Genomic DNA, 25,461 nt, shown 5'->3' on the forward strand with positions numbered 1-25,461 from the left:
AATCTGAAGCAGGCTCCAGGCTCTGAGCAGTCAGCACAGAGCCCGACACAGGGCTTGAACTCCTTGTGAACCTGAGATCAGGACCTGAGCTGAAGTTGGATGCTTAACCAACTAAGGCACCCAGCCACCCCCAGAATATTATATTTTTGAAATCATACAGTATGTAGTCATTTAAGACTTGATTCTTAATGTGAATTTACAGTTCCTCCATGTCTTTTCATGGCTTGATAGCTCATTTCTTTTTAGCACTGACTAATATTCCATTGTCTGGATAGACCATAGTTTGTTGGTTACCTACTGAAAGACATCTTGGTTGCTTCCAAGTTTTGGCAGTTATGAGTAAAGCTCCTATAAATACCCAAGTCCGAGGTTTTTGTGTGGGCATGTTTTCAACTCCTTTGGGTAAATACCAAGCTGCATAATTGGTGGATCATATGGTAAGAGTGTGTTTAAGTTTGTGAGACACCAACAAAGTGTCTTCTAAAGTGGCTGTACCACACTGCATGCCTACCAGCAATGAATGAGAATTCCAATTGCTCCACATTCTTGCCACCATTTGATGTTGTCAGTGTTTTGGATTTTGGTCATTCTTGTAGATTGCAATTCCCTGATGACCTAAGATATGGATGCCTGATAACTTTTTATTGAAAGGCAGACATTGTCAATTTTACCTTATTGGGTGCCAGATAGTTTGAGATCTACTTAAATGTTCTTGATTTTTTTCCTAGGATGCAGTTAAGCTACTTTGACACAGATTAATGCTTTCTCGTTTTGCTTTTAAAATTTGTTAGATGGGACTGGGGCACTGTTTAATTTAAAGATAGTTACTCCCCAATACTGCAGCAAGACTCTTCTGAATATTCAACCCAATGGCCCATGAATTATAAGATTTTCCAGTGTGGCTAGGGGGAACTGATACTATTATAAGCCTTGTATGATCACTGAGCACTGTTCCTTCTAATCCTCTTGGTGGTTCTTTCCTGGCCTGTGGTAGTTTCCTTATATGCATTTACCAATCACCTCTCTGCTGAGGACTCAGGTAAGCCCTCTGCAGATCTCCAGAGTTCCCTCTCCTGGGCTCTGCCCTATGAACTGTGGCCACTTTTGTACCCAGGACCCTGCTTCATCTCCTCAAATCAGAGAGTTCTCTGTTTGTGCTTGGAATGCTTTCAAAGCAGTATGCTGGGACAGTCTTCAGGCTCACCTCATTGTTTCCCATCTCCCAGGGATGACTCCCTTCATTGCCAGATGTTTAATGTCTTCAAAGTTACTGTTTCGTACAATTTTTTTAGTATTTAGTTGTTTCAGGCAGGAATGCAAATCCAGTCCATGGCACGTTAGCTTGACTGGAAGCACCAGTCTCTCTGTTCCACTTTTAATAGGAAAAATAAATGTAGTCCATTTAAATGAACCAACAGTATGCAATTGGGTAGATGAAATGTAGCATGTTGGGATTATACTCTCAGTGAAATGGAACGAAAGACATCCATTTTTATTAATATAAACGTATAATAATGACAAAAAAATCAAGCTGTGGCATGAAATTTACATTATGATCCCATATCGGTAAATTTAAAGCCACATAAAACAGTATTTTTATTATGGATATAAATATATGTTTGCAAATATGGCAATATATGTTTGACAAGTGAACTGAAAGGTATATGTCAAATGAATTGTGGGAGATGCCACTGGAATGGTTGACAGAGGGTACTGTTTTCTTCTCTTCGACAATAGCAATAACGATGAAAAGGCTTGAAGAAAATAGGACATAATATTCCCACCTCCTTTGGGGATTGGACTAGTAGGCAGACCAAGGGTCGAGTTACATAAAGGAGTGAAGTGTTATGCTAGAGCAGAAGTATGTTTGTTGTGCAGGATGGGAGATTTGCCCAAGAGCTGAGGATCTGGTTAGAAATGGGTCCAGGGCCATGTCTTGAAGGAACGTTTGTGTGGAACGCTGCTTTGTTTTGTTTCACAGTATATGTATCAGATCAGTAAGAGTAGTAACATTTGGTAAAGATGCTGTTTATGTCTCATTGATGAAATACCACTTGTCCTTGGCCAGTAATAGTCTCTTTTTAAAATTGGAGGTGGGTTTGGAGAGGTTGATGGAAGATGAGGCTGAAGGCCCCCCAAGCTATCCTTTGGCATGGTCACCGAATACAGGTGAATGACATGTCTGGGAGCACAGAAGACAGGAGAGAAGGCCCCAGAGTCCTTTCTGACTAGAGGTTTCAGTAGGAAATGGAGAGGCAGGAAGAGTAAGAGCTATTCGAAGATGCGCGGGTGACAACAGCAGAATAGTTTTCTTGTGGTGTTTGGTTCCCTTCCCTTCGGCTCTCAGGGAGACACACCCGACACAGAGTGGGCAAGCAGTGCCCCCAGAAAGGGGGAGGAAATGCAGAGGAAACAAGGTTGTGTTGATCTCATCACAGATAATTTGGGTTGTGGGCATTCCAAAGGGTAAGAGGAGGGAAGGCCTCTCACTGAAGCTTAAATACTCTTTTTATTCCTTGTTTTCTAACCATAGTGCAGAGTTTCATGCTGAGATTGGTGGTGTCTAATTAGACAATGGGAGCCTGAGTCTAAACCTGAAACCGATCCCTCACAACCAGCATCATCTTGGTGAAACGTAGAAACCACCAGCTAGTGAGAAGAGTTTTATTTTTATAAGCTACCCCACAATTTTAGGAACTGAGATCATTGAGCCTGTAATGAACTAATTCCATCTATATTGATTGAGCGCCCACTCCCACCACGCCACATCTGGGAAACATTATGATTTTATGGTAAAGAAAATGTTTGAACATTTGTACCATGAGCTGACTCTTCTCTGGGTTTTGCCAAGAAGGTGTCAATGTGGGTCGGGAAGCTGGTGAGTGTTGTGTGAAGCTTTTGGGTAAAGGGAAAACATATCCTGTTTTTCCTTTAGAGCCTTTGCCGAGGGTTTCCCAACAGCTTTCTTAAAAAAAAAAAAAAAATTATCTTTGTATAAAGACAGAGTTGTGAGTAGGAGCAACTACAAAATTCCTTAAGGCACACTCTACCTTCAAAAGTCAGATACCTAACTCGCCAAGGCATGCTGTGGGGTGGGGGGCAGAAATAGCACCGTCAGGATTTCTCTACCACTGCACCCTCTCATTCTTTGGTAATTCCAGCCTCCTTCCTGTACCTCCTAAATGGTTCTGGGAGTCCACAGAGAATGTTTCACAGGTATAACAAGGCTTCCACAGTCTGGACCTTGTGATCCCTCTGAGGTGGGTCAGACATTTTCCTCATGGCCTTCATCTAGAGCTACTGCTGAAGTCCACTTGTGTCCACACAGGATGAAGGCCTCTAATGCGGCTCCCACCGACCCAAGGTTGTAGTAGCCCCATGTCCCATGCTACCACGTTAATACCTCCCTAAGCCCAGTGCACATACTAGTGAAGCTGTGTTTCATGATAACCACCACCATCATTATTGTCATTATCATCACCATCATGATGACTTCCTCTCTTACAACAGGCTCCATGCCCCAGAGCCCGGGCATGAATTCTGGGGAACAGATGTAGGTCTGGGTGCAGAATCACTCTGCTCTTCTGATTCCAAGAGAGTCATCTCTTCATGTCTCCTGCACCTCCTTTAGGATGAAGTCTTCCCGAAGAGGCTCTTGGTTTCTCATAATCAGAGAGCCCTAACGATCCTTCAAGATGATTAGATAGGCTCACATCTTAAGTGGAACATAATTGAACGTGATATTTAATTGTTTAATTGTTAAAAACCTTTAACAAGAAAGGATGCTCACTGGAGAGGATGTGGGATGGTTTTTGAGATTGAGGAAAAGATTGATGGTTGGACTTGACAAGAAATAGTTGAAGTTGGAGGAAAGGCCAGGGCCAGGCTGAGCTGGGGTGAGAAAGGAGACAGCCACTGGATGAGGAAGCTGACAGGGCTGATTCCAGAAGCCAGTAATAGGGTGTGAAGATTTCAGGCTTATACCCTCATCTCCTCTCCTCCCTTGTTCTCTGTGGAAGCATGTCCTTGTTGTACCCATCAAATCTGACCCTCTTCTCCTCCTGCCACATTGTCCTTCAGACTCCTCCTTCCAGTCCAAATTCCCATTGCTTCTGGGCCTCCCAGGAACTTACCATCATGGAAAAAAGCTAGTTGATTTATCTTTATAGTGTTAATGACTAAAGAAGCACTAAAATATTTCCCCTTTGGTGGGAGGCATTGAGGGGAGTGGGTTTTCAGCCCAGCAGCAGGTCCAAAGGGAGCCTGTTTGGGGAGCTCAGATCTGCGAACCATGGGCCCCACCCTCCATCAGGACCCACCTTCAGACTCTGAGAGACCTGTTCCCCAATGTGGACATCCACGCTGAGAACAGTTTCAGGGGATTATACAAAGATGATCACACTCTCCAGGAAAGCCTATAAATGTTGTTATTTATTGCCTTAAATAACACCTCTCATACATTCTAAGTGCTTTGGAAATATGCACACACAACACAGCAGGTTCTGGGGCCCAAGTGATTTTTTATTAAAAAAAAATTCTTTTTCCTATTGGCTGCTTATAATAATCTGTTGGAAGCCAAAAATGCAATCAGCTTCCTTGATGAGTTAGCTGTATCACCTGCTACACCATGTGGACTGCCGTGTTCAGCACTGGGCCTGCTTAGCTTTGTCAGGTTGATCAAAGTGTTGTGTAGGGCTGAGGGGTCTGGGGAAAATTGGATGTTAAATCCACCTCTTAATGGCCATGATGCCTTTGCCCAAACAAAAGAAATAGCCTCTTTTCCTTCTGGGGGTTCTCCCCATGGGTCTACCTTGGGTAGATTGGAGTATTACACCCTTGATTCTCTTGGAGAGTTATCTAGTGGTGATGATTTTTTAAAAACTTTTCTAAAAGTATGAGGAGACAACAAGGAAGTGACCACCTCTAGAAAGCCTTTCTTACCCCCTCAATGGAGCTAAAATGGAGATAATGTGGTCTACCTCCCCTAGTGGGCTTGTTAAGGATGCCGATGTATGTAAATTGTCAAGCACAGGACTTGGCACAGAGCACATAATCAACATTGTAAACTTGCCTTTCCCATTACCTTCCCCTATGAGAATCCCCACTAAGTTGAATGATAGTGCAACATTAGCAGGCCACTACCTACCTTGAAAACCAAGCCTCTGAATCCCTTCATACTCAACTTTCATTCGATATTTTTCAACCGGGAGACCTGGGACCTGACTTGGGTTCCTGAGGACCTTTTGCAAGGTTCTAGTGCAGAAGAACTCACAGATTTGAGGTGCAGAGGTGGGTGAAGAATGATGTATCCCTTCTGCTGCCACATGGCAAACAGAAGGAGCATACACAGATGGGCCATGTGGAGTGTTCTACCAATGACTAATGGCAGATGTTGCTAATGATCATTGATATTAATGCTGTAAGGAGGTTTGGTGAGTTCCCTGATGGTGTGGGCAGGCCTGGTAGGTAACTATGAGTCCATGGAATGGAAACAGGAATCAGAGTAGACTTCGAAGAGAAGTAAAAGGAGAGAACAAGGAGAAGGAGAAACAAGGGTAGAATGAGAAGACCTAATCTTGCTTTAGCCCCTTCTATAAACAAGGCTCTGACTTCAACCCTTCAAACACCTGGTCTCATTTAAATATCACAAGGAAGGTACTTAGTATGATATTGTACATAAGGAAACTGAGCTTAAGTCACTTGGTCAAAGTCACTAGGTTGTAAGTGGGGGAGTAGTTAGAATTCAAATCTAGTGTCAAATCCAGTGGCTGATTCCAGGGCTCATGTTCCAATCGAGTATAAGTATTTAATGCCAGATGAGAAGGTAGCAGAAGCCTCTTTTGAGACAGGACCTTAACAGGTGGCTAGGATTTCAGCAGATTAAGGGAGAAGGAACGCTTCAGGGGGAGGCAAAGCCAGAGAGGCAGAGCATTGAGAAAGTACAAGGTGTGTTTGGCCAGTGGTGGAAGATCTGTTTAGTCAGGATGCCGATGGCTTCTTGACTATAATGGCTATGACCTTTGATGTTGTAGGTTTCTCTGGAGTGGAAATAATATCAAACAGGCTATTGTGAGATGAAGAACCTGACAGAGACCTTGGTGCTCAATAAATGGTAGTTCATTCATCCATCCAACAAATATTTACTAAATGTCTCCCATACATCAGGCAAGGAGAGAGGTCTGTCTGAACAAGCCCAATCCAGTCTTGACCTTATGAAATTTGTATTCTAGTAGGGAAGAGTAACATGAAATTGTTGATTACACAGTTAAATTATAATAATGGTAAGGGTTTTAAGACAAGTATGAAGTACCACAACCCTTTCTGATCAGTGAGCTGAGCTCAGAAAAATGAGTAGGAATTACCAAGGCAGAGTGCGTATGTGTTTCTAAGTCTGTGTGTCTAAGTCATATTAAGGATTATTGTGAGCAATGGAAAGCCGGGAAGTTTCTAGTAGGGCAGTGAATGATTATTTCTGACATGCCGAATTATTTTGATTGGTAAGTGAGAGAAGATTGCCAGGCTTGTTGATAGGGATGAACTGAAAATGTTTGAGTATCAGAATGATACCATCAGCAGAGAAATTTTTAATAAACTTATTCCTAGAGCCATTACATGCATCATTGGTGGGGAGCGAGGTCAGCCAGAAGCCCTTGTCATGACATGAGATGTTGAAGGTCTGAACTAGACTCTCGGCAACAGTAGGGATCAACAGGAAAGAAACACATGCAAGACACATTTTTAAGGAAGGAATGACAAGATCTTGAGCTCAGATGGAGGTTGAGGGTGAAGGAAAGGAAAGAGTAAAAGCCTGAAGGAAGTTTCAGACCTGGATAATTTTAAGAATGAGGACGTCACATCCAGGAATAGACAAGTCAGAAGGAAGAGCTGACTTGAGGAGGAAAATGAGTAACTTCCACTTTCCACATGTTGAGTCTGAGATGACAGCCTGTCCTGGGAGGAGCCAAGAGCCTCGCACCTGCACCTAAGAAAGATTTGCACAATTGACTAGCTCTGTGAACAGGGGACAGGAGGTGCCGAAAGAGGGCAGCTGGGGACGGACTTTGGGAGTCACCCTGTGCCAGAGGGGTAGGTGAGAGCCGAGGGGTGGACATGGTCAGTTAGGGACAGAGAGAGGAGAGACTGAAGCACTAGCACCTCCTATGGCAGGGGTGGGAGCATGAAGAGGCAGAAAATGAGCACAGGACCAAGCAGAGATGCAGGCAGGGCCATGGAATCAGAAAGGCTGGCAGAATGTGGCAGGAGGCCAGATGCTGTTGGAGCCCACAGAAGTGGGCAGAGAGAGGCAGGGGGCTTGGAGGCTGAGGGTGGGATGCTGACCTGCCCCTTTCACTGCATCCTGGAGGTGCCTGTTCTCAAGGGCCTGGCCCTGCTTCTCTGCTCAAAGCTCTTGGGGATGGCTTGTGGGCAGAAGTACCATCTTGCCGGGGCGCTGGGTGGTTCAGTAGGTTAAGCATCTGACTTTGGCTTAGGTCATGATCTCATGGTTTGTGAGTTTGAGGTCCACGTCAGGCTCTGCACTTACAGTGAGGAGCTTGCTTGGGACTCTGTTTCTCTCCCTCTCTCTGCCCACACCCCCCCCCCCACCACCAATAAATAAACTTAAAAAAAAAAAAAAAGGAGGTACCATACTGCCTGGGAGGTGAACACAGGGCTGGCTGCATCATTTGTGGGGCCCTGTGCAAGATAAAAGTGTGGGGCTTCTGGTTCAAAAACCAGGTGGAAGGTCCTCTTAAAGATTTTTAAATAGAAAACTCTTCTCTCACCCTGTCACGGTGTCGTTTATCTGCTATTTCATGCTCTACTGCCTCAGGCACAGGGGCACTCCTGGCCATTGCAGACCCTCCCATGTGCCTGGGGGCCCCACCTGGTAGCAACTAGGCATGTGGGCATAAGTGCAGCCTTCAACCCTACATTTAAGCAGAAGGCTGAAGACTTTATTAAGAGGCTAGAAAAAGGAATGATCTGGGAACATGAAGGAGTGGTTAGACCATCAGAAGGTTGTGGGTGTTGGTTTGGTGACCGCTGAAGGTTATGCCATGTCCTCCTGTGGAAATGTTCCTCTTCCTCACCCAGAGCAAACCTTAATCCTACTCAAGAGCCAGATTTGAGGGGAGCCTGGGTGGCTCAGTCGGTTAAGCATCCAACTTCGGCTCAGGTCATGATTTTGTGTTTCGTGGGTTTGAGCCCTGTGTTGGGCTCTGTGCTCACAGGTCATAGCCTTGAGCCTGCTTCGGATTCCATGTCTCCTTCCCTCTCTGCCCTTCCCCTGCTCACACTCTGTTTCTCTCTCTCTCAAAAATAAATAAACATTATTTATTTTTTTTTAAAGAGCCAGATTTGAGCTAGGCAAAACCCAAATACCTAAGCAGAGTTTGGGGCTTATGCAGTGCAAATGCCCCAGAAGATGATCCAAACCCAGGAACTGCAGATAATAGTGATGTGTGGGCTGGCCTGTGCTGAGTGCTTCAGAGGGCGCCAGGGAGTGGGGCCCATCTGGGATCTGAGAAGGGAGGGGCTGTGTGCCAAGGCAAGGCTATAATACATGGGTGAGGAGTGGGAAGAAGGGACCAGGGACACAGGGGTGACCAGGGTGGGTTAGCTGATACCAGGCAAGCGCACAGACTCTGGGGTTCAAATCCCAGCTTGACCCCTTCTTGGCTGTGAAGACTCTGTGCCTCCAGCTCCTCACCTGTAAACTGAACGTGACAGTCACACCCAACCACATCATCAGTTTGTGAGGATCAAATGAGCTAATAGTTATAAAACCCTGAGAACCAAGTCTTCTACATCGTAGGCACCATATTTTATAAAAAGAATTGGTAAATCCTAGAACTAGTCTCAGACTCCATCACTTTTGGCAGAGCACAGCCTAGGTAGCCAAAAATAATAAAAAGAATTCCCCATGTGTAACTTTTCACTCCCAAGAAACTTTGAGATTAATTTGTGATTTCCAACAGTTTGTATATTCTCAGTGCTCTTATCCCCATGCACTCTGCAGTCTTTCACACCATAGTGCCCTCCACCTGTTCACGCCTTAGCCTCTGCCCATGGATCTCTTTCTCACTCTTTCCTTCTGTGGTGGCCAGGAGAACGTGCCTCGGTCATTGGCCAAGGGTCCTGGCTGCTGCACATTGAAATCCATGGCCACCTTTGCATCAAGGCTATGCTTCCATGGGCTGCTCCCCGCTGCTGATTGCATATGGCTGGGATAGTCAGGCAGACTCCAGCCTGGAAGACAGGGAACCCCTTTGTCAGCCCACTGCAGCTCAAGAACTCTCGCTGGCTTGGCTACACCTTCCTTGGATAGCAAAGCCAGCTAGAGTAAGGTGCTTTCCACTTTCTTCCTTTCTTTCACTGAGGCCAGACCTGCATGGAGTCTGCTTTCCCTGTCTTATCCAGCGGCCTCCCTGTTTCCTTCCCCACAGGCATTCCCTTGATAAAATCCACACACATTTAATGCCACCCTGGTGTTTGCTTTTCAGAGGACCTGGACTAGCCTCCTGTCCCTTCTTCATTTATCTTGTAGACCAACTCCGCCTGGGGTTGAGGAAGGGCTGAGTCCTTCCTGGGGCTTTCCCAGCAGCAAATATCACCAGGGTTCAGGAACTAGTGTGGCACATGGAGACCCCTCTGGGAGGAGAAGGAGTGGGGAACTGAGCAATGGGGCCACCCTCTTACTCAGGGGATGAGGGAGGAATTTACTGGGAATCTACTCATCCATGAAATTTTATTCCAGGACTAACAACAGCAATGAACATTTTCAGTCTTTCTGCATGCCAGGTGCTGGACTGAGAATTTGACTGGCTTTATTTTACTTCCTCATTGCCACATTCCTCTTGTGGATGGTTGTTAGCCACTTTTTACAGATGGAAAAAGCAAGGCAGATTAATTACTGCCCAAGGTGCCACAGCTAACATAGAAGGTGTGGTGCCAGCTTGGGAGTCGGGCCTCTCTGACCCCCTCATCCATGATCCCAGAGAGTGTGTGGTGGCCTGGAACAGAGGCCCTGGCAGGCTCCGGGGCTGTGGGACTAGGGGCAACACGGAAGGGTGGGCAGGCAGAGCACAGCCTGGGCATGGCCGACTGCCCCCCTTGTGGGGCCAGCTTCCTCCCATTGATGGGGAAGATCCTGAGCCCAGCAGGGGCCTTGCACCCACAAGGAAAGCATCAGCTTCAGGGAAGGGGGGCAAAGAAGGGGAGGAGGTGATGGGAAAAGGGCAGGGGATCTGCTGGAGAACACTGAATGTCATCCTGAAGTAGATCCTAAGAAGCAAGTGCTTTTTAAAAGCAGTTGCGATGTGTAGGGGGAGTGCTATTGAGCTGCCCGGTGTTTCCCCACCCCTGCTTTGGGGTGGGCATGAGGGGGCTACTGTCAGTGACAGTGATCCAGCCTCTGTTGTCTACAAGAGGGTGACACGACCCACCTGTGGCTGGGACCAGCCTCGCTGTCTTTAGCCCCTCATCTTGGGTGTGCTCAGCAACTGACGAACTAGTGAGCCCAAACCCCAGCAGAACATTCACAGGCTGTGTGACCTCAGAGAAGTCACTAAACCTCTTTTAGCCTTAGTCCTTCCCTGTAACGTAGAAATAATGCCAGTTCCTCGGCATTCACTTACTGCGAGGCCTCAGTGAAAATCTCTGCACACAGTCTGACACACAGTGACTGCTTAAGCCTGCTATTTTTTTATTTATTATTTTTTAATTTTTATTATTTTTTTATGGTTTATTTTTTTATTTATTGTTGTTTCATTGTCAATACCTGTCTGAGAGAGTAAGAGCAGGAACTTCCAAAGGAAACGAAAGAAAATCAGGCCTCCTTCCAGAGGGCAGTGGAGACTCCTCCCCAGCATTGTGTCCCCTCTTCCTCTGGGGCCTCCCTGGCAGTTCCGTGCAACTACGGGATGAGTCCAGGCCAACAGGGTGCGGGCAGGAGCGGGGCACACGTCGGAACCTCCCCCGAGATCTTCCACCTCCTGTTCCGTCTCGTGATGACCCTGCCGGGGACGGTAAGGGCCAGGGGCCTGCACACTCCCACCTGCCAGCGCCGACCCTGAGGACTGCTCCGGAGGGAGAAGTACCTTACTGTGTTAAGCTGCTGGGAGCGTGAGGTGGTTTGCCAGAGCCATAGCACCCCCTGACCTTTACCCTCAGCCAAACCTCAGTGAGATCTGAACTGTCTGTGGCTTTAGACTCTCTGGGGGTTTAGTAAAATACGGGGTGACAGGAAATAGTCACGAAAGTCTTCAGCTCAGACATTCGGAGGTGGCCCGCTGCTTCCTAGTATGTGGTTGAGAAAATGCCCCACACCTTCCATCCTGGGACCAATGAGCCAGCAGCCCTAGAAAAAGCCCTCGGAGGGACCTGGAAATACCACTGGGTCTTTCTCTCAGGCTCCCGGGCCTCTGGCCAGTTAGCTCCACAGTGACTCCCCAGTCTCTACCGGCTCAGCATTTTGGGGTGAGAGAGTCACTGAAGCTCCGAGTCACGTGAGGGCACCCGGGTGGCTGTGTCTGTGTGAGTGGAGGCTGTATCTAAGCTGTTTTGCAAATATTTATTTGTAGATTTTTTTTTTCTTAAATAGCTGTTGCAGGGGGTATAATCAGGGAGAGCCACAACTAATCTCCATAGTTCTGGGAGGCCACAGCCTGGGTGCCAGTCTGAAGCCCCTTCAGCAACGGCTGGGTTGTCTGTTCTCGTTCTCATTCTGTCCCTCTTTCTCTCTCCGTCTCTCTCTCTCTCTCTCTGTCATTCTCTGTCTCTCCCTCTCTCTCTCTCTCTCTCTCTCTCTCTCTCTCTCTCATTCATTCTCTGTCTCTCTCCCTCTCCCCGCCCCCCTCGACACCTTGGGACTTGCCAGGTGCCGTTCACTTAGAGCCGGACAGAACAGGGCTCAAATGCTGTGTAGGCCAACTACTGAGTGCGGAAAGGCAGGTGTTAGCTTTAGCGTTGTCCCCCCTCTGAGGAGAGGATTGGGAGAGGATTCCCAGGCTGCCTGTCCTCCATGCCCATGGGCTGCCTGCAGAGGCTCTCAGCTTTGTTAGATGCCTTACTTAGGGACCTGGCAGTGACCCTGGGCTTGGAAACTCAAGCTTCCAGATCCCAAAAGGCAGCCTGTTAATTGAATGTTTTGGGTTGCAAGAAGCAGAGAATCAATCAGGGTTTCTGAAGTAATATAGGGCTTGTGGTAAGATTGCCCATGGAAATAAGAAAATGAGAACCTCAGCCGCGAGCCAGGCCTCCCAGGTGCTTTCAAGAATCTTCTCTCTGGTGAAGGTAAACAACCAAGCTGTGGAGAAAGCAGACTCCAAGGTGAGCTAGGCCTGCAGGCGGCTGAAGGTAGAAGGCCCTTCAGAGACCACCAGTTCTGGAACTTATCGGCGGCATCAGGGCACAGTTACCAGGCTGTCCCAGCTCCTGTCTGTGAATTTGCCTCTCTCCATGTCCATCCATTTCTTTTCCTGCTACTGCCAGGCTTCTCTTTGCTGTGTTTCACTTCTATTTCACTGCTGCTGCTTGCTCAGAACTTTGGCCCACCCATGGCTGACCACACTCCCCTGGCTGGCCTCTTCACCTCGTGACCCTCAGCTTTGGTGTTCACTGATAACTGCCCAATTCTTTGCATATTGCTGCAAGTCATTAACCTTTGGGGAGAATTAATCAGGAGTTGGTCATTGACCAGTCTATAGATTGGTTACCTTGGGTCAGATGCCCTATCACTCAGCTATAGTCAGTTAGAGACTGCGACTTCTTAGTGGCTGTGGGAGCACAGGTTTCTAAGGCAGATTCTTCTCTTCTCCCCCACTCAGCTCCCCATGCCTGTCTGTCTGTGAGAGGAAGGTATCAAGCAGGGTATCAAAGAGGAGACCCCTGGGGAGTATTGGTGGTCCACATCAGATCCAAATCTCTGACCCTGTCCCCTGGCTTTCTGTTCTCCTGGTCTTCCCATTCTCTTCTGAATATAAGCCACTCGGTTCACTTAATTCCTTTTTTTAACAACAGAATCAACAATACTCCAGTAAATATTTAATGAGTAGCTTCTATAGTGAAGTCTGTCTTCTCAGCACTGGAATTTAATCTGAAGCCGATAGAAAATCGGACCATGTGAATATTTATCACAATTAAGTTTTACTCTTTACTTTCACACACATCTTCTTATTTAACCTTATTAACTGCACCATAGAGTCAGCAGGGAAGACACTCCTATTATACTCATTTTGTGGGTGAACAAACTAAAGTTCGGAGAGGCCCACTGACCTGCCCAAGGCCACGTAGGGAGCCGTAGGGACTCAGTACTAGGACTTGGGTGATAGCCCCTCCTTCATGGAGCCCTATATTATCTTGTCCTATGGGATCAAAGACACTTTATGGCTAGGACCTTTTCCTGTGTTGCTTATAATCATTGCACACATGGTTTGCAATGACATTTCTGGCTTTGACCCCAGATTCCAAGGGGTACCATCTCTTCTCAGTGAATGGATATGGTGCCTGAGGTGTCCTTTCCTATCGCCGATTTCCCAGGAGGGGCCATAACTTCTTCCCAGTACCCAGGGAGTGGCCTTCCTTTCTGTCCTTGTGTTCCTCAGGCCAGAACATTGTCCTGGACTCAGGCTCTGCCAGCTTGGGTCCCCAGGGGATTGCCACTGTTCCTCTGCTCAGGAAGTATTCATCACCCCCAGACCCCTGCTTGCTGGGAGCTCTATTCCAAGGTCCCTGAGTTGGCCTGGCCTCACACTTGCAAGCAGCAGGTAGGGCAGGACTCTACATGGTTTTATACCAGAGATCCTGGCTGGAGCCTCAGGCCCACAGCTGGTCATAGGCATCATGAGATCTCCTCACCTCCTAAAGTCAAAGGAGAAAGTTGAGAATCAAGAAGCAGACAAAATCTGAGCCTGTTCTAGAACAGAAGATAGGAAAGGCAGAGTCTATAGGAAATTTTATTTAATTGTTTTATAGTATCAGGAGGAGAATATAAAGGAGGAAGCTGGAGCTTGGCCTGCCTTGGAGTGGTGGAAGGCAGGTGGAGAAAGTTTCCCATTAATCAGAGTTTGATGGGAAGCTGGGAAAGTTGTGGTTCTAGCTGATTACCACCCTAATAGTGACTGGGAAAGAGAGAGCCATGCAGAAAAGTATGTGAGGTGTGTGTGTGTGTGTGTGTGTGTGTGTGTGTGTACAAGCAAGTGATTGCTGGTATCTTGAATTTCATGAGCATTTGGTGATATTACAGGCATCTAAGTGCAATCAGGGTTTCCTTTTAACTCCCTAAATGTCTCTTTCATGGCCTTTGTAAGGGTAAATAAGATAGAGGTTGATGTCTCTCTCATGTAACTCTTCAAGGTAAATGTTCCCATGGGAGGGAGGTTCTGCTCCGTGCGGTCATCCAGGGACCCAGGTTCCTTCTGTCTTGTTTTGCCAGTATTTTCTAAAGCAGCAGTTCCTAAACTTGGCTGTGTATCAAGTCCAGTGACATCCAAGTTTGCAAATGGCTGTTGTAGGGCCTTGCTCTTGTCTGCTTGGTTCGAGCTGGATCACAGGTACACACAAGCCTGAAAAACACACGTGCAGCTTCCTCTGACATTTGTTGGTGAGAATTTGGTCATGGCACATAAACCTTCAATTACATTAATATGTGAAAAGTGCTATGATCCTACTTGAACCCAGAAGAGGAGCCTCTAAGTAAGATATGGGAAATCAGAGAAACCCTATTAGAGGCTATGACCCTTGGTAACCTCATGTGATTTGGGGTTAGCTTGGTTTGTTTAACGTCTAACCTTGGCCTCTTCATCCAAAAAGTGGAGCTAATAACTGAAATTGACATAGAGGGTTGTGAGGATTATGCACGATGAGTCTTACAAAGTACTTAGCACAGTGCCTGCCCCTAGTTAGCACCAAATAAATATAAACTCCATTATTGTTACTCTCTGGGGTAGGCAAGAACTGTGGAGATGAGAAACCTTTATGGGGCTGGGACACAACCAGGTTTGGGGTTCGATTTTAGCATCTTCCCTTTGGTTAGTTCGTGAGCAGGATGTAGACTATCTGAGACAGCTGCTGGGCAAAAGCTGGTGGTGCTGGTAGTGATGAGGCGTATGTGTGTGTGCACTTACGCTGGGGTGCAAGCAGTTGTAGGAGTATCAGGACCCCTGGGGCTCCTGGGTGGCTCAGTAGGTTAAGCATCCAACTCTTGATTTCAGCTCAGGCCATGATCTCATGGTTCATGAATTCGAGCCCCACGTCGTACTCTGCACTAACAGTCCAGAGCCTGGTTGAGATTCCCTCCCTCCCTCCCTCCCTCCCTCTCTCTCTCTCTCTCTCTCTCTCTCTCTCTCTCCCTCTCTCTCAAAATAAAATAATTAATTTTAAAAACTAAAAAAAAATAAGATAAAAAGAACTCAGCCATTGAGGAAAGGAGGGGACACAGATGTTGCCTGCCTTTGCCCAGAATCCAACAGAGTTGGTCTAGCTTGTCTGGGCCCCCTCTCCCTGCCTAACTCCGAGGATGTAGTGAATACTACCAAAGAGGGGCAGAAAGCAAAGTAGGGGGTGAGGGCGCAGGGCATCTTGAGTCCATGCTGCCCCCATGTCTGGGCAGGTAAAGCAAAAGCCAGCTGGCATTTTCCAGCTGTGGCTTCATTTTCAATAAGACTGGGTGCTGAACTTCTACTAAATCATTGTTCCCCTCCCTCCCTGCCTGCCTCTTCCTTCCCTCCCTCCCTCCTTCCCTCCCCCCCCCCCCCCCCCCCCCCGTCGCTTGCTGCTCCTGACAAATGTGCCTCAATATTTTCTATGATATGCCTGTGCTGTTCTCTCCTTGCAGAACTGCTGGTTCTACCAGTATCTTTTAATTCCCAGATTGTTCTCAGTTCTAAGATCTCTCTCTCTCTTTCTCCACTGAAATGAAGGTTAAAAAAAAAAATCAACATTGCATAAAGGCTCAGGTGACTAGGGAGTGGGGTTCAGGGATCACTATGCATTCCCTGAGCTTTAAGGGTAGAAATAGGAACCCTGGGGGCCCCCCAGCACCTGGGCAGAGGCATAGAGCAGACCCACCCTGCCGAGCAGCTAGCAATTTCTATCAGGAGATCTGCAGGTATCAGTCTCTGGGGAAGCAACGAAAGGAATGTGGGCATCTTGGGTCATACTGTCCAGCGCCATTGGCTGCTCCCCAGGTTTGTAGAGACCTGGTTTTCAAGAGGTTTTTTGGTCCTTAAAGATTTTCAGAGGCATTGAGAGGCCTCAGCTCCTTGCTGTTGCCTCTGACAGATAAGAAGATGGTTTCCCTTCTGCCTCCTTTCTTCTTCCTCCCCAATCAAAGTGTCTCCATAACTGCCATTGTCATCGTGTTAGTAATAGCCACAGATGCATTAGCGGCCCTCTCTCAGTCACATCCCCTCTCCCCAGCTCTCTCCGTCTCTCCCACACCTGCCTGTCAGCCCTGCTCAGATAGTAGGCTTCTAACATTCACAAACCAGGGGAGGAGAAATTCGGGGGTGGGATCAGGAGAGAGATCATCTATCTCCGTCTGTCACAGCACACTCCAAACCATATACAGAAATACAAATTGTGTTTCCTCTCACCATCTGTGGTCACAGCAGCCAGCTCTGTCAGGAGGGAAAGCAAAGGAGAAAGGCAGACAGGCGCGGCAGGGCTGAGCTGGGTGAGGGGCCACCACATGCCTGTTGTGGGCTCCTCGTTCACAGGGCATCAGGACCCTCTCCCAGGTTTTCCAGGCACGGGATCACAGAAATTTCTGTTGGATAGGCAGGGAGTTGTATATAGAGACATGAGCTTTCAAGGAGCTTAAAATCTGATGGGGAGGCAGGCACAAACAGCAACATGTGCCCAAGGGAAGGGCGTGGTGCTATGGCATCTCCGGGTGGAGGGCCCTGAACCAGGGCAGGGGGGTCACAGGAGTTTGCCTGAAGGAATTGACAAGCACACTGAGGCTGGAGGGTGGAGACAGGAGAAGGTGGAAGTGAATGTTTAAAAAGCCCCTGAACACATGGGGGTGGGGTTGCTTGGCTTGTGAGGCTGGGAGAGCAGACAGGGACTGTGGCCGCAATCTGGCCAGAGAGGGTGGTGGCCTGAAGCAGGTGGACGGCCTGGGAACCACAATAGGAGAGGAAGGTGAGAGGCCTCGGGAGGCTGGACCAGTAGGACTTGGTGAGTGACCAGACATCAGGGGTAAGAGAGAGAAGCCCAAGTGTATGATGTGGATGACTGTAGATGGAAATGCCGTTCTTTGAGTTAAGAACCATTGTGTGGGATAGGTTTCGGCATGGGGACGGTTGTGGGTCACAGATGATTTCACTTCTGGCCACCTTAAGACTGAGCTGCCTGTAGCCAGCCTGGTGGAGTTAGTCAGTGGGTAGTTAGATGAATACAAGGCAAGACCACTTATTGTTTCAGAAGACGGACACCAAGTCAGTTCATGTGTACTTGCGAATCTGCAATTCTGGTCCAGGTCTTTCTTGACAGTCCCAGACGTAGCAGGTCAGGGTCAGGTGCCTCTCCTGGTGTTCTCCCACCTTCCTCCTTCCCCTGCCGTAGCGCCTCCCCCATCCCATGTAGCTAGAAGGCCGGAAGTTTGCATTTAGTGGTCTGTTTCCCTTACCAGACTGTAAGTTCCACACAGGCAAAGGCCACGTCTGTCTTGTCTGCTGTGTCCCCATCACCTGTCCCATAAAGTTCTTTCTAATGAGTTTCTGAATGAACGAATGTGTGAATGAATGAATGGTCTTATCAATGGGGTATACGTTTCCGAGGGACAGAAATCAGGTCAAACCTACCACCATCCTATCTCTACCTGTCCTTTTCCAGAGTTTCCTGACTAGTCTCTGCGTCTCTACTCCTGCCTGACTGCAATCTGTTCTCTACTCAACAGTCAGAGAGATCGTTTAAAGATATAAACGGAGTCACGTGCCTCCCCTACTTAGAACTCTGTGAGGCTTTTCACAGCCCTGAAGATAAAAACAAAACTCTTCAACAAAGCACATGAGGCTGTGCATGCCCCAGCCCTAGCTGCGTCTCCATTCTTGGGCCATGCCACGCCCCCTCACTCACCTTGCACCCACCACATGGGGCATCCTTCCTGCCTCTGGCCATTTGCACATACTATTCTGTCTGCCTGCAAAATAGCCTCCCTCCCTCTCAGCTAGGCTCACCTTTAGGTCTTTGAAGGTCCCACATTCTAAATTAGACATCATTCCCATTTTTCTGTCTCCTAGTACTCTGTTCTTTCCCTTCACAAGCCATCAGAGAGGTGAATAATAGAAATGTGCCCGTTTACCTGTTTAAAGTCTTTACCTGTCCTGTGAGCTCCCTGTCTACCTGACATCTGTGATGGTGTCTGGCACATACCCAGGATTCACTAAGGACATGATGGATAGATGGATGGATGGATGGATGGATGGATGGATGGTTGGATGGATGGATGAATACATCGTTTCAGCTGTAGTGATGAGAAGAGGCCAAGTTAGCCATGACCCGCAGGTACTAGGGAGACAGAGGCCTGACCAGTGCAGGTACTTGGAGGAGGTAGAGACCTGTCACCATTCAGTTATGCAGTAGTCCATTCATGTACTTAAACATTTATTGAGTGCCAACTATATGTGTGGGACTGCACTAGACAGTGGTCACTCAATCAGGGATGAAACACACAAAGTCCCTGGCCCTTTGAAGTTTACATTCTCATTTCTGGAGGAGGGGTACAGATAATGAACAAACAAAGGGTTTGAGTTAACATGCCGAAGAAAAAAAATAGGATGCTGGGCTGACGTTGTTTCAGGAGTGTGGGGCTTGGAGCCTTGCTGGCTGAGGCATTTGGGGGCCATGTTGAAGGTACCTTGAGGAACAGTGATCTCCCTCCTGCTCGCAGTACCCCCTCAGCTGGCTCTGACAGGCCCCTTTTGTAGGGAATACTGTGGACAGAAGGTACAGCGGCCCCTGACCTCAGCCAGCGGTTTCCAGAGTTTGTGGGCTTCCTGCTACCCTTGTTTGTCTATGAGGAGCAGAGGCTGGGCCTGGGGATAAATTGTGTGAGAAAGAAACACCTTCTTACGCCTCCATCTTTTCACTCTTCACCTTGTCACCTCTTTGGTGACATATGAAGAACTCATATATTTAGGTGCCCATAAGGGCAAAATTTTTCCAAATCAGAGGCACCTGTTTTGTGAATTTTGACAACGGAACCCACCTGACAGATGGGCAGACAGATCTGCTAGGCACACTAGGAGTGTCATGCACCTGCCCTCCTTTCTCCCTTCCCCGTTGCATCTGGCCATCCCCCTGCCCTGTGCCACCTCCCTCAGTGGAGAGGGGAAAGTGGGACAGAAACCAAGGCAGGCAGGGAGGTGTGAGGAGTTAAGAGCAGCCTGCTGGCTGGCCAGAACAGGCAGCCACCTCCTGGCCCTCACTGTCAGGTCTGGGAAGGGAGGCAGCACAGTGTGGTGGGGACCACTGGGGCACATCTCAAGCTACTTAGCCTCCCTGGGCCTCAGTTTCCTCCCCAGAAAACAGAGGTGATGATACAAATAGCAAGTGTTCATTGAGTCCTTTCCAGGACTGGTGCTACTCTAAGGATATTACATGAGCGATCACACTGGGCTCTCACAGCAGCCCTGGGACTTGGGGCCAGTCCTCCCCAAAACTCTGTGAGCGACCAGGTCTCATAGAGTTTAAGGCATGTGTCTAGTGTCACTTAGCTGGCAAAGCAGAAGGAGCCAGGATAGGAATCTAGGCTGTCTGGCTCCAGAGCCTGCACTCGTAGCACAGGGTGCTTTCCCTGTTGGGGTTTGTGAGGGAGAACTGAACTGAGACACGACACTGCAAGCAAGAGGCCTGGTGAACAAATACCCCCTCCTTGAATTGCCCCTGATCAAAGTATTTCCCCCTCTGCCCTCCAGCACCCCTCAAATTTCCTTCCCTATGGGTTTGGCCATTGCTGGTTTGGGAATAGGGCTCCTGGAACATTTTTACTCATGGACTCCTTAAAAGAGATTAGAAAAAGCATGTATTGTCTTGCATATTTTAAAGTTGACATTTAAAATTTTATTATAAGTTTATATAGTTTCATAAGACGCTATTTCCAGGTTGTTGCAAATATTGCCGTTTTCTAATAAAATGGCTGGTTCACCCTGTGGTGTGTCAGAAGGAAACTAAACACCATAGCACTTTGAATCTACCCGCATGTACTGAAAAAACAACGGCAACAACAAAAAATCCAGCCTTTCTTTAACAGCCAGGAATGTTATTTTATTTCTTTCTCCTTAAATTCCGTTTTGCTTCCTCATAGAATTTTACCATAATATTATATTGTTATGCCTTAAAGACCTTCATTGATTATCCTATCCCATGTACATTCAAACTAATTTTTAAAAATTTGTTTTGACCAGAAGGCTTTAGGTCATAAAGTATTTTTCTTTGTATTGAATATTATTATAATAATTATTATGTAACCAATCAACGTACATATATAAAAATTTTAGTGATATATTAAACATACAAAGCAAAATATTTCAGAAAATTATCACTTAATGAGAGACACAGGGCTCCTTTTTACAATTAATTTATGTGTCCATGGGTGAATACTAATTAATGATCCAACACTAATAACAGAAGGAGAGGTGTTGGGTCACCAGTAAGTGGGAGACTTACCCATAGCACACTTATTAATGATTGTTGTTGGGAGCATTATTTACAATAAGACCCACAATATATTTTCATTAAATTAATATAAATCTCATAAGCTCTTGGTCAGAAGGAATAAATGAGCAGAGAAGAGGCTGATTACAGGAAGGAGATCGTGCCCGAGTGAAAAATGAGTATGGACACACGTCTGCTGTATGCTCCTATAACTTCAAGGTGTAGAACTGAGCCATTGGAGTAAGCATGGGACTTTTCACCCTCACCTTCTTGCAATCATACAAAATATGTAATTGACATGGATGAGTCATGGGTGAATAGGCATCACTCCCCAACTTCTCTCTCTCGCCACTAACAAGTATGGAAATTCAGACTGCTTCATAGGAGATTGCTGCTCCCCTTCCAGCTTTTTATCAACTGTCAACATTCACATTTTAAACCTTCTAGTGCCTTGCCGTGAATCTGTTAACCTGGATGAAATAAAACTGCATTAATATTTCTTACTGATGATCTCACTGCTCTTAGCTGGTGGGCTCACTTTTTGACCTCACTCTCTCTAATTCTTAGTCATAGCTTTGGGGTCCCATGTCCAATTTCCCAGTGTGCAAGGTCTACTCAGACTGGGATGGTACAATCTTGTCCTTGATGAGCCTTTCTCCAGGGGCAGCTCAGAGGAGTTCCCTGAGGAAAAGTTCTCCACTGCTCTGGAAATCATTCCAAGGGACCCAGCCTAGAATCTGTGCTTGCAGCCTTGCTGTAAGTCTCCTTGTTCCTTGCTCTAAATCCCTTCTTGCTTAAATACCTTTCTAGGTTCTTGTCTGTTTCCTGCACTAAACCCTGACTCTGTATTGATATGTTGAATTGTGTCTTTTCTTGGTAATCTGGTGGATTTTTTTGTTTGTTTGTTTGTTCTTTTTAGTTTTGCACAAATCATGCATTATAGTAGGATTTAGAATAACCGAGGTGAATGCTTTTCTTTAGCAAAATGGGAGAAAGGTAATTATGAAAGGGATGTGGGAAGGTAGAAACAGCAACTTAATAGGGCCATGTTCCATGGCAGGCCATTTCAGGAAAGAGGGTGTTATATGTCACAGAAGTGTAAATGGGTTACCTTCAAAGTACCCATGTTCAAAGTCCTTTTGGAAGATCTCCATATACTTGTAGATATACCCTAGTTTGGAGAGTTGGCAGTCTCTAACCCTGTAGAAATTCTTACAGGGTGCTCAGCTGTCAGTCATGAACCCTCCTGTGTGGATTTGTAGGTTCATGTGATTTCTCAGGGACAAATGGCTGTGACTTGGGTTAAGGGCTTGGAGGGGCAGGGACCGAGGGTAGAGTTGGACTATACAGACAGTGCATAGAGAAATCAGAGGGTGACTAGTGGCAGGTAGAGATGCTCTAATGCAGCTTTGATCAGAATTGTATTTGACTAATTAACTAGCTTATGGCAACATTTAATGTCCATCCAGTGCCCAGGACATGGTAGTGTTCCATGAGTGTCCAGTGAACAAAGGAACAGTTACTTCCAAAGATCGGGGGATGCACTTAATGGTGAGAGGCCAGTGCTACTTACTGAAATACAAACTTTAGAGGACATTTCATGAGAGATAGTCTAGTGTGCTGGAAATGCTGGCTTTGGACCCCGAAATCCCGTCACAGGCTGGTTTACAAGTTGTACAGCACCAGAAAGTTGCTTGAGTTTACAGAACTTTTCTTTCCATAGAGAAAAAGGAGATTTCAAAGATATCAGACTCATGAGGTTGTGAAGAGGAAATGAAACAATGTAGGTAGAAGAAATAGTTAGTAATTGGAAGACACTATATATATATATGTGTGTGTGTATATATATATATATATGTATATATATATATATATACACACACACACATACACACACACATATATATATATATATATATATATATATATATATATATATATAAAATCTTGTTCAAAAATGTGTATCTTACTGTGTGCCTTTTGTTTTCAAAGCATATGTGCTATTTGAGGTGCGCAGAAGGATGTTGATATATAACTGTTTAACAGAATCTTACTTTCATAGAAAGCAAGATTGAATGAAAGAGCAATTCTTTGTCTCCGCTGAGACAAAAAAATAATAATAAAAAAAAAGCACAAGTTGGCTGAAGCTAGAGCAAGGAGGATTGAAGTAGAGCAAAAAAAAAAAAAAAAAATCTTGACATGAATGTTCTAGAGCCTGGGGCAGGCGACAAAGAAGCCTGCTGGCTTTCTTCCCTCACTTCCAGGAGTCCTGCCAGGGTGCAGGAGAATGAACCAGAGGTCCCCTCAGGGGCCCCTTTACCCTCAGGCTTCTCGCACAAAAGGGCTGGCTATTCACCCTGCTGGTGGTGGGAGCTAGTTTCTTAGTTCAAGCTTCCCTCCTTCCCGGTTCACTGTTCTGGTGCACGAACTCCCTCCTCTCCAAGGACCAGTGTAATTAAACAGCTCAGTGTTTGACGCAGGGTAGACATCAGAGCTGTTGGCTCTCTGTGGAGAAATACCCAAATGGTTCATGGCTTTAAAAGTTTAAACAAGTCATTTTTTGGTCACTTCCTGTTTAAGCCAGGGAGTAGCCTAGGCTCTGTCCATCCAGCTTTTGGAGAACAGAGGCAGAGTAGGCCCTGAGGTATGCTCATCTCCTGGCCCACCCTGTGGAAGACAGACAGACAGACAGACAGACAGACAAACAGGCATGTGGGCATGCAGGCACCTGTCATTTCAACTTAATTGCATCTGAAAAAAAAAAAAAAACAGCTGAGAGTAATGTTAAAATTAGAGCACACTAAAGGCAGTTGAAGTTGAGAAAATTAGTTGAATGCTTCCTCGGTAATTGTCGGTGAGGATGTGAAGGGCTTGCTGTACCTGAGAGAAGCTGATAATAAACAACTCAGGGAGCCAGAAATAAACACCCACTCTTTCTTCTGTCTCTCAGAGGCACCTGTGCATGTCTGCATCTTTCTTTTCCCCACTCTTTTTCATTTTTTTCCCCAAAGACAGAAGCCGAAGTGACCACTGACACCCACTAACCTCTGACATAAGGGAGACCTGGGCTGGCAATAGATCTCATGGCATTTACCGATTGTCTGAACATGGGAGGCTCTGTCCTGGGTTGGAGGATCCAGATGTAGGCCCCTTCGGGTGGTAAGATATGCACGTGAGTCAAGATAGTAAGTGATCAGAAAGGCAAGAACAAAAGCAGAGAGGCTTCCTGCTGGCAGTGTCCTCTGAATGGGGCCTGGAAGGATGAGGATGGTTTGGGCATCATGGTCTTGAGCATATCATAGAGTGGGCCATTGAGTGGCTTGGTTTGGATGGATCCTAGGTTACATAAAAGAGAAATAAGGCTAGAATGAATGAGGAAAATTAAGGCCTGGTGGCCCTGAATGCCTGGCTAAGTCATGATAAGGATTTATTGCTGGGCAGTGGGGAGGTATTGAAGCATTCTAAACATGAGTGACCAATGTAGAGGTTGCTTTCGGGAGGGATTACATGATGGGAGGGTCTGGGAGGGCTTGAAGGGGAAGAGAGAAGAAGCAGGGAGAAAAGGGGTCATGGCAGCCTGACACGGGGTGTGGGCCTGGACACTGGGTATCCTGCCCAGGGTAGGCAGTCTTGGCTGCTACCAGAATGTTCATCCATCTTCAAAAACTGGAGGATCCCAGCTGCCCACAGTGTAGTGTCTGTCTCTTAGCCAGTTCTCTGAGCCCCCTACAATCATCTCCAACTGACCATCCACTTCTTCCCTCTATGCTTGTGTTTCAGCAATACAGTTCCCTCAACAGACATCACTTCAGAGCTAGCATGTACTTTCTCACCTCTGTGCTCCGATCTAACTGCACCCCCAGCCTTCTGTCCCACCCCAGTCTCTGTGGTCCATGATGATCTCATCTTTCAACCTAAGACAGATGAGTGGAGACACCCAACAACCCCAGGGGATGAGACTTTAAATTCTGGTTCTGGAGTCCTCTGGGGAAAGGAATGTAGGACATATGCATGTGTGTTACATGGAAAGGGCAGACTAGAAAGCTGAGCTCATCCCTGTGGGCTTGTGTTTGCCTTGCCCTCTCCCCTCTCTGCCTCCCATCCCAAATAGATTGTTCCATCATGTTGTGCTGGCAGGAAGTGCAGCTCAGCACTGTTGGGTTCCAGCAGATGATAAAGTGACAGGAAGATTGTACCACGTTCTCCAAAAAGGTCCCCTGGGGACGATGTTGAGTGAGGGTGATTGATTTGGTTAGATTGCGATGTGTTGTTGAGGGAGAAGACAGAGGCACAGGGAGAATGGAGGAAAAGAGAATGGGGAAAAGAAGTAGAGGGAGGAGCCCCCTCTCCTCACGGGGATGCAGGCTCTGGCGGTGTTGGGGTTCACTCTCCTACAACTGATCCAGAGGGTAGGGATGAGGTCAACCAGCAGGTCCCAAGAGACCTTGGGGGATCAGGGAGTACCTGACTCCCTTCACGAGTAGTAGTAATTGTTCTGGGAAGTTCCAGTGGAGAGAGCTTTCTCTATGGAACTTGTTACCGTGAAAGATTAATGCATTGAGTGAGGGTCAAGGGGGAGATCAAGTGTACTGAGAAGAGGCTGGCCTGGAGGGGCAGAGGTCTGGGCAATAGCCACTCTCTGCGGGCCAGGAAAGCAGGTGCCTGCAACCAGGGCAGCACGTGCAGAGTAGAGAACCGTGGTGGGAAACAGGGAGTCAAGTCTTCCTGGAAGCACTAGCTGATCAAAGGTACGATGCAGCCTCTTCGTCAGGCTGTCCGAGAACCTTTGGGAACTGCTCC

General features: G+C 46.9%; 1 long non-coding RNA gene across 1 annotated transcript in view; it reads right to left on the bottom strand.

The window, feature by feature from the left end:
• Positions 1-13,988: 13,988 nt before the first annotated feature.
• LOC123600667 overlaps positions 13,989-25,461 on the bottom strand; it is a 42,334-nt gene continuing 30,861 nt past the window's right edge. The window contains exon 4 of the long non-coding RNA XR_006713730.1: positions 13,989-14,564. This is a non-coding gene — a long non-coding RNA (uncharacterized LOC123600667). The remainder of the gene's footprint in view (positions 14,565-25,461) is intronic.

The sequence above is a fragment of the Leopardus geoffroyi genome, chromosome D1 (genome assembly GCF_018350155.1).
Source record: "Leopardus geoffroyi isolate Oge1 chromosome D1, O.geoffroyi_Oge1_pat1.0, whole genome shotgun sequence".
In the NCBI taxonomy this organism is placed as follows: Eukaryota; Metazoa; Chordata; class Mammalia; order Carnivora; family Felidae; genus Leopardus; species Leopardus geoffroyi.